Raw genomic sequence first — 7,782 nt, 5'->3', positions numbered from 1 at the left:
CCTTCCCGGAGCCGAGGAGAACCCAAACGGCTTAGACGGGGGCTCGCTAGTATTGTCCTAGAAGAAAAATAATACCAGCAGCAATGAAAGGAGAAGGTAGGATTTGTGAGCTGGATTCTGTGCTGAGTGCCTCAGTGCAGCTAGGAGAGATCAGAGCCTGGAAAATAATAGAAGGGTGCCGGGGGGGGGGGGGGGGAGCGTCAGAGGAGGCAGTCTCTGGCTCTCACAAGCTGAATGGCACAAAAAGGGAAAGGTTTCCAGAAGTTCATTACACTGGATGACTTTGTGCTTTGAGCTTCAGGCTGAAGCCCCTGTAATATCCTCCGAGAAGCTCTGACAGGCAGCAGTAGGGAGGGGAATAGGACGCCCCTTGCCCACTTAGCTTCTCCTTGCTCGCCCCCCCCCCCGCCCCAAATCCTGGAGGGCTGTGACGTCAGCCCTGCGCTGGGCAGGGAGTGGGTTAAATGCTAATGATATTAATGAACCCCCAAGCGGCTTCCATAGAAAACGCAGGCGTTTGCCAAGCTGATTTTCCCCTTGGTGTGTGTGTGCATTGCGCCTTTCCTGTAATAAAAGCGGGTTTTTACAAGTGAGATTGGGTTTTTCTCAAACTCCGATTTCCCCTTATTCCCTCCGCCCGGTTGCTGGAGTGTGAAGTGTGTGTTGGGGGGGAAGTGGGGGGGCCTTGCATTGATGGAAGAGGTGGGATCACTTTCTGAATATAAAGGTGTCAACTGAAGGCCCGTCCCTGGGGATAAAACTTGGCTGGAACACAAGGTAAGCGGACGATCCTTTGCAAGCTCTGTACTGGGCCGTGTTTATGGGCGAGAGACGGGCCCGAGAAGGACGAGCGAGTGGGTGGGTGGGGTGGGTGGAGGCCCAGTTATCTTTAAAACCAGCGCATCCTGCAGCTTGTCCATCCCGCACCTGCCGGCGGCGGGGCTGGCCTGGCCTGGCCTGGCATGGCATGGCATGGCTAGGCTAGGCTAGGCTAAAGGCATCCTTCTCGGGCCTCTCCTGGTCTGTTACGCGATTAATACGGGTTTACATCGAAATCGGAGGCTCTCGCAGCTCCTTGACCTCGTTGCACAAGATCCTGTGAACCTCTGCCAGGTGTGTGGTTTTGTTTGGCGGTTTCGGTAATTCCTTCTCCCGGGCTATCATCCTTCACCCCACGGGAGCTGGAAGATTTAAAGGGCTCCTAACATTGCTTTACTTGCTTGCAGGGGGATGTTCTTAGCCCTGGGCGCCACAGATCTTGCTGTGTATCAGCAGTCAGCAAATTCAATTAAATCTGCGACAGTTGCCTAACGAGAGGGGTCGCTGGCTGTACCAAATTGCTCATGGCGTATTTATTCCTCAGGCTTCGGAGCAAATCCCTGGCTTGAAAGGGGAAAGTTTTGTTTGTGATCAACTCCTTAAGTGATTCAGGTTACTTAATTTCTGCCGGTTCTAGTGGCAGGAATGCAAACCCCAGGTCATTAGCCCGTCGGTGGGTATCTACAGTACACCAAACACGTGACAACGCTTTCTGTGCATAGCCGTCTGGGGAAACCCACGAGAAACGGGTAGAAAGGAACCAGCATCAGACAACTGCTGACATTGTCACACATGTGCAGAAGAGTCACTGAACCTGCTGTTCTGGGGATCACAGCCCGATTTTACATGTGGGGTTGAGTGGGCAGCCTGAAAAGCACAAGCTAAAATCCCAGATTTCAGCATGATCAAACCTACTTTTGTTAAAGTGTCAATAGTTTGCATTTGACTTGGGACCACAGCTTTATTATTGTGAAACCGAGTCAGATTAGCAAGGAGACTAAAGAAGTGGGGGTGGGGCACACAAACCCCCACCAGCCCTGGATAAGGAACCTAAAAAGGCACCTAGATTTAGAGTTGAAGAAAGGAGGAAGCTGAGAAATGCAAACCAAGGCAACATGGTTTTAACCTAGCAACTATATTGATTCAAAGTGTGACTTAAAAGCCCTTCCTTCTGTGTTGAAAACTCTTGGTCAAGGTCAAAGCAGATATGCCACAGCCGCAAATGGGCAGAAGGATCTGCTGGAAAAGTTGGGAGGACAGTGTGTATTTAGGCAGGGGAATCAGATCAGAAATCATTTTGATTTTAGGTTTGATGTTCAGTAGGAGCCAAGGCCAGATTCTGAAATCGCCAAGCGGTTCTGAAATCTATGTAATGTTACTGAGCAGCACCCTGTTTTCTCCTTCATGTAACTTTCCGTGGTTTTCTTACCGTTATTGATATTTCATTTGTTAACAGCAGACTATCTTGAGAATGCGATAGCTGAATAAATCATCCCAAAGCCTAATTGAGGTATTCTGTTTCCAGGCCTTACATGGCGCACACAAACACACACATCATTGTATTTTCTCCCTTTACGTCTAGCAATAATTATTCCCCAGTTTTGCATAAATCCCGATGACAATACTGAAATCATAGTCATCACTTTCTGCTCTCTATTTTTGTGCCTGATATGTCAATAACAGGGAGACACATCCAACAGCGATAAACCAAAAATGACACTTTGTACTATTTAGAGACACCCAAATGGGAATGTTAAGTGAATGGAATCATATGGGGAAGGTATTAGGAGAGACCCAAAACAACAAATAAATCGATCAAGTCATTTAAAGCAACACTTTCATTCCAACCCCACATAGTTATTAATTCCGTGCAGTAGGAGTTTCAACCACTTGTGTTCTGTCTGAATAGCATATAAGAATAAGCATGCAGGTCCCCAGTTCTATCCACATGTGACCCCAGTGGGGTTACCCGAGTGCAAGCCAGGGTAAAATGTAGTTCAAGGTAGACAGAGAATCTAGAATCTCTGTTACAGATTGGAACACAAAAGGTAGGAGTAGCTGCAGATGTCAGATACAAATGAAGTCAAATAGCTCGGAACTCTTCCTCCCTCAGACATCAATAGCAGACGGCACCTACGCTATACGGGTCTATTATGAGCAGGCCATAAGCACTCCTACCTCCTGCCTGCCTAGTAAAGCACATTAAAGCAGGATTTTCACTTTACTGATTGTGCATATTCCTTAGAATGCAACCCAAGGCATTTCAGAGAGATTGACATTGTTAGTTTAAATTGGAAACATTGAAACTACGGGCAAAGGCCTTTGCCTAGTTCTGCCTATCCGAAACCATGCATAGTCGCAGACATTTACATTTTTGGAATGGGGTTTCTTACAGTTTATATAACCCTGCTTGGCAGATACAATAAAATCAACTTTTTCATCTTCGCCAGGTTCACAGCACCCAGCCTTATGGGGCTGAAGGTGTCTTGATCATTGTGTTGTGATCATGAGATGGTAGAACACAAATTGCAGGCAACAAGAACAGAAAAAGTGTTAACCCCTTTAAAAAAATATGCAGAAGCCATTGTACCATAGGTGCGAGTGGGTGAGAGAGCCCCCTTGATGACCTGTAAAGTTCAATCACTTCTCAATGCTACTTACTAATCTTTCAGTCATGGTCACTGGAATTCCAATAGCTGATATCAATTAAATAATTTAACTTTTCTATTGTTTCTCTGGGGATTCTTTATTGTTTCTTTTAAACATTTCAGGGTAGTGCTCAGAAAGATTTAGGGTGTGATTCTGCTGGCTTTGAAGGTAAAGGCCAGTTATTTCAGCCAGAGCAGGATTGGATAGTTATCCTCATAGAAGTCCCTGGGTGAGATCTCTCTGTTTACCTCCAAAGTTACTTTGTCTTGACTGCACCAACAGGAGGTAAAGAAGTTGTCAAAGATCGCAGACAATAGTGTGAATTTTTGACTGAGATGGGAATGGATTAAAGCACTTAAATTTTTAACCCTTAAAATACTAATATATTTCATCCTTATTCTTTAACTGGATATTTTATTTAGGAGGAAGATAAGCAAAACTGACCACAGCGAGATCACTTCACAACCCTCTAGGGACGAATATTCAACAAATAGCCTATATTCCTTCCATTGCCTTCCTATATACGATAGTGCCAAAGTTACCTATGGAAGATGTGTCACTACTATAGAAAACAGCTGCACTCACTAGAGCAAGTTTATGGCTGTAACTGCGTATGTGAAAATGTATAAATTCAATTTCATTACAGTGCTCTATTAGCAGAGAACTTGTATACTTTAGTTAAGATTTTAAAAATTGTGTGTGTAATCTCTTGATCTAAAATAATGTAACCGAAATGAGTAACAGCTCTTTTAAACCATAAGAAGAATGTGCCGATATTCTAGTTATTCATACAGGCAGAATGGTGCATCCTTGAACACTTCCACTAAAATTGTGAGCAATCACAGAAGAAAGACTTGCTAATTAAAGAATCTGGAAATCGTATTGAATCAAGCAATTTTCTGTAACACATGTATCCCTTTTCCTCATCTTTGGTCAGAGTTTATTAATACATTGAATGATATTTTAATAGCATACCACTCTTTTGATAAGTAAGTTCTGTACATTTCCAGATCACTTCCCATCATTCTTGGAGGGTGTGAGGAAATCAAGAAGAAATTAGAAGAAAAGTTGAGTATCAGATAAAATGGTCATTCTTGTGGATGCTCATGTCACTGCTTGGAGCTATTCCTCTTGTGCAATTATTATTTAGTACATTATTTGGCACAAAAAGCTGTTGTTGTTGGAGGGGCCAGTTTTGCAAACTTTTGGGTCAAGTCCCATTGAAATGAACAGGACTGGGAATGGGTGACAGGGGGTGGACCACTTGATTATTTCCTGTTCTGTTCATTCCCTTTGGGGCACCTGGCATTGGCCACTGTTGGAAGACAGGATACTGGGCTTGATGGACCTTTGGTCTGACCCAGTATGGCCGTTCTTATGTTGTAAGAAAAGATTTGCAGTAATGGGCATTTTTAATAGGTAATATTGAACTATTTGTATATGTATCATATTGCAATTCCTGCTTGGGGAGTACAAACAACTAGCTATTATAGCATGAAATTGGGGTTAATAAACTTTTCATCAAATGTCTTATTGGTCTTCAGCAAAACATAGTTCTTATAAAAGTGATTTCTGACTCTGCTGATCTATAACACCAGATACAAGGCTCTCTGTTATTTGTCAGCAATATTCTTTCCTCTGATGGTGTCGAAGAGCAACTCATGTTAAAATCAAATGCCCTCCTCCAGCCCCCCGACCTTATCCATATTCGCTATTAACTTGAAATGAGTCTTAAACATCTGGAGGGAAAGAAGTTCCATTGCTAGGGAGAGGAGTATGGAGGAAAGAGGTTCAGGTTACAACAGGTAGTTTTTCTACTTTTCTTTTCCATTGAGGAAGGGCATGATTAGGCAATGAGAATCTGCCTTCATGGGTGGCTGTGTTTGTGTGTGGTAGACTTGACTGGAAAGTCAGGCTCTTGTTTCTCTTTCTGGGGCAGATAGGAAGGATCAGGCAAGCATAACCTACCCCTTCTCCTTTTTGTGGAGGTGATGAGGACTTTAACAGTGGATTAGCTCATGGGAAGCCACACCCAATTCACTTCTTCCTTGGGGGTATCAAATGGCAAGGGCTACCCCACATCTCCCGTAGGACTGAGATCTGTGCATGCAGGGAAAGTGGCCTATAAAAGGGAGCTGGTACCTAGAGGGATGATATTAAGGTCTTCTGGATTCCTGTGTCCACTCTGAAGGTTGTGGCTGCTTCCACCCACCAGCTCCCCTTCCATTTACACCTCAACCTTAAGTTACTCCACCAACAATCCCCATTCATTTTACTATGTGGGAAAGGAATTTGATCATTCATTTCTTTCATGTTCTTTCCAAACATTTTGTAAGAATTTCCCAAAGGTGAGTGGATTATGACAAGAAAACCCCAATATAAGTCCGGACCAAAGGAAAAATATGCAGCAACCCTCAAACAACATTCCACACAGTCACTTACCAATTGTAGTAAACAGCTCATGCAAGGGCTGGTAAAGATTTGAATGGTGACCATTGCAAAAGTGTCACCCTGGACTGAGTAAGGAGTTTTGTGAGCAGACTGTTCATTTATATCTTCAGCAATTATGGCAGGCCAAAGTACAGATTCTCCAGGACACAGCAGAGTGGTGTTTGTTGTATTGGTAGAGGTTATAACTTCAGTCTCTGGAACTGGAGGCACATGCTTTCTTTGACATTTCTCCTCATTGTACTCCAGAACTTCTGTAGATCAGTTCACTTCCTATGTTCCGTACTTGGCTGAATTTGATGTCCTTCTTAGCCTTCAATTTTTGTCCTTTAGTCATATTTTGCTTTAGTTGTGGAGTGACAACAATGCTTTTCATCATGAGTCCTGTTATAGTTTTAAAGCTTCTTTCTGCTCCCTTCTTTTTGAAAGCCCCTACCCCATGATGACAGATATTCATTTTGAAGGATTATACTTTATATGTTCAGCGTAATACACTAGCTCTGTAACTCACACTGAACAATAACTATTTTAATCTTCCCAACACTCAGTATAAATTATCTCATCCAATATGGCTGCCACCTAGGGAGGTCAAGGTGTTGCCTAGCAACACACCCATGTGACCATTTTCAACCTTCTTGAAGTTTTCCTGTGGGTGGGTTATTGAGGAAACTTTGGCTTCTCTTAGGCAATGGCCAGCTTGGAGCCCTGAAGAGCCCCAGTAAGTTGCCAGATGGTTTTTAAAAAAAAAACAACAACCCAAAACCACGTAGTGCCTCGTGTTGCAGAATTTCTTTTATTATTTTAAAATGCTTGTGCTATTGTGCAGAGCAAGCGTCTTCCTCTTACTTTCCTGATTTCTACTTTTGCTGGTTTTCTTATCAGTTTTTAGGGTACCTTAAATTTTGTGGCTGAAATCTGAGCCTGGGCCTTACTCTGGCACAGGACGAGGTGTATTATGGAACATTGGTGGCAAAATGAAGTCCAAGCCTCTCATGGAGGGAGAGGAGTGCAAGAGAGGGCTGGATATCTCACACAGCAGAGGCTGGAGTGGGTTGGACTGATTAGCTATTGGGATGTGAAAGTGTTATTTTATTCCTTTCTATATAGATTCTTATACCGTTCTTATTGCCTAGTATCTGAATGTTGTGCACTAGTGCATTAAGCAACGGGACTAATCTGTCACGTGTTTGTTCTCTCATCCTCTCTCTAGGGGGAGAAAGGTGTGCAATGGACTGATCTGTTTTGGAATTTATACGCACATTGTGGTATGTTTATGTTAGAGGACGTAAATTCAAAGAGCTGCACATTGCACTTGGAGCAGAAGGATTGGCCTCAATTCTTCTGGGAGTTCCTTCTACAGTCTTGGGCCAGCCACCTTAAAGCCCAAATAACTAGAAAGTACAACAGGCTGTGTTTCTCACAGGGGGGACATATGCCTTGCAGTGGAAGGAGCCATGTGTCTCAAAGGGAGTGCGCATGCTGGAATATGTTAGAGAAACAGGCATGTGAGGGATGAATACTTATGGGGTGGGATGTTTACTGTGGGAAGAATGGGTGTCTCTGCTGTATGACAGCGCACAGGGGAGTAGCACGAAGTGGAGGTGTGTGAGTCTAAATGGGACAAAAGGCCATCAGCAGCCTCCTCATCATGGTCATGCTTTCTCCATTCTTGGTGGGCAGGGAAGCTGGATATCAGCTGCCTCCCACTAAATATTCTCTCAGGCAGAGCCTGGTAGTGACCATCACTTCCTGTATTCCTTGCTGACCAGTAATTATGCTTCTAGGCAAAATCAAAACAAGTTAAAGTGAACTGTTATTAATGTGAACAGGAATCATTAGGTCAAATTCTATGACCTGTGCTATGTG

This window comes from Eretmochelys imbricata, chromosome 3 (genome assembly GCF_965152235.1).
Source record: "Eretmochelys imbricata isolate rEreImb1 chromosome 3, rEreImb1.hap1, whole genome shotgun sequence".
NCBI classification, from domain to species: Eukaryota; Metazoa; Chordata; order Testudines; family Cheloniidae; genus Eretmochelys; species Eretmochelys imbricata.
This window is presented reverse-complemented; position numbering follows the sequence as displayed.